We start from the raw sequence: 2,244 nt of genomic DNA, 5'->3' as shown, positions 1-2,244 counted from the left end.
CGGATGTGGTCTGGATCACATTCTCAGCGGGACGCCCCCCCCAAGCTCATCATCTGTGCAGTTTGCACGTGTACACTGATGCTCAGGCTTAGCACCCCCCCCTCCTGGATGCAGTTAAAATATCAGGGCTGATTAGAGTGCAACCTGCTGCGCCATGTTAAGTCATAGTCCTGAGCATTCTGATGTTGAGGCCTAGATGGTTCAAAGGATTTTTAAATCCAAGTTGAAAGTCTGATATAAGATATTAATTTTATTTATGGAAAGCAGGTACCCAAAAACCAATGTTCCAATTAACTGCAAGTAATGCAAGGTTCCAGGAATTTAATTTACTACCAATCTTCATTTCATAGTCATTTCAAAATGTGAGTTATTAATAAAAACAAAAAAGAAAACCATCAATCCCGGCAACCAGAAGAAAAATAGGAAAAGACTGTGTCCCTCCATGTTAAATTAGACATCCTGAATATATTAAGGAACAAATTCATGTCTTCTTCCCGAGTATGATGAGGATGTATGTGAAGAAGGAGCTGTGCCAGTGGGATGGTAATGCGTCTCCAGACGGGCTTTGCCTCCTGCAACTCTTTAACCTTAACCTGGCACAGGGACGTCACAGCTGAGGGAATTTAAATATAAACCAAGAGAAGGAGCCATTTACACACACAGCACTTTTACGTTAATCCCACAGCAGCAGGCCCACACTCTGGACAACTCCTGATTTACTGCTGCAAATAAAACTGTGGAAAACACCACTTGGATTGATTTGTTGTTTTTACCTATTTGCAGTTTTGTTTTACTTATTTCTTGAGATGTACGAATCCTAAATCTACGGTGCCACTAACACACTTACACTTTAATTCATACAATTGGTGTTGCATCAAATGTTAAATGCGGTTTGATTACGTTTGAAAATGTTAACCTGAGGCTGAAATTTAGAAAAAAATATTTGTCAGAAGTGGGATTCGAACCCACGCCTCCAGAGGAGACTGCGACCTGAACGCAGCGCCTTAGACCGCTCGGCCATCCTGACAATTAGAACACAAGTAGAACGAATGTTCTAAAAAACCGTTCTAATATAAAATGTTTGAATAATTTATATTGTTACGGCAAACGGTGTGCAATGGTTGGCATGGCAGCGTGACAGGACAGGTAGCCCGGAAGTAGAAACAGGAAGCTGATCCCTTGGTTTAAACGTTGAGTTCAGAAGCGGAGGAAGAACTCAAAGGTCCAGATAAACATTACACAGCACGGACTCTACATGTTGTTCCTCAGGAGACAACAACATGAACATTATCTAAAGTCTATAGTCACAACACGTCTGAGCATTAGCTCGATGCTAATTTATGAGAACGGAAGTCTGCTGCTCCTGTCGCGGCCGCTAGGGGCTGAAAATGCCAACTATCAAGCCAAAGGGAGCTGATTCGTCACTTTGTCACCAAAATTTAATTACTTTATAGAAATAAGGAAAACCGATTTTACGTGTTTTAATTCTCTAGTGCTATAAAAGTTAGTGATCATATGTCTATACAAATTATCAGCCAGACTTCAACATTACAAAAGTAAGGAAAACAAAAGTTTTTAGCCACTAAATCAGTCACTCACTAGAAAAAAATGAGTTATACAGTTTCATGTTGTTGTAGTAGCTGTGTTGTTTGAACATGTTTCAGTGACTTTAGATAGTTGGGTAGAAGATGTGTTAAAAATACGTCTTACTATATGATGGCTCCCAAAAGTGAACTCATAGGGTCTTGATCTCCCTCTGGTGGCCAGCTGCAGCACACGTCATAGACCCTGCCTCCTCCATGTTAGCTGATGGTATATGGACCAAATTAGAAATTTAAATATATATAAATATATATATATATAGAAAAAATATAAAATCGTTGTTCTTATCGTAATGTTGAAGTGTCCATTGTCTGATTGGTTTTATTAAGTCACAAGCCGTAGTAAGATTTGACGAGTTGTCCATCTTTATCCTTTACAGTCAGTGTAGAGAAGAGAAGCAGCCAAGAATAAAAAAGATTCATTTTAAATCTTGAATTATCATTTCTTAATGTCTTTTTTTATTTTGTGCTGGTAGCTTATTGTATTGGTAACACATGGCCTGCACACATCTAGAGCAAATTAAGAGACTAATGCATAACATTGATTGATGAAGGTTCAATAGTAACTTACATTTTATTTACGTTACTGTTTAATTTCTATGCTTGTCTGGAGAATTGTTATCTCACTACTAAGCATAAATTG

General features: G+C 38.5%; 1 non-coding gene across 1 annotated transcript; it reads right to left on the bottom strand.

Moving 5' to 3' along the window:
- Positions 1 to 944: 944 nt before the first annotated feature.
- trnal-cag (transfer RNA leucine (anticodon CAG)) lies at positions 945 to 1,027 on the bottom strand. The gene has a single exon. It is a non-coding gene; the product is annotated as a tRNA-Leu (tRNA).
- Between the last annotated feature and the right edge of the window lie 1,217 nt (positions 1,028 to 2,244).

The sequence above is a fragment of the Pleuronectes platessa genome, chromosome 17 (genome assembly GCF_947347685.1).
Source record: "Pleuronectes platessa chromosome 17, fPlePla1.1, whole genome shotgun sequence".
Taxonomy (NCBI): Eukaryota; Metazoa; Chordata; class Actinopteri; order Pleuronectiformes; family Pleuronectidae; genus Pleuronectes; species Pleuronectes platessa.
This window is presented reverse-complemented; position numbering and strand designations above follow the sequence as displayed.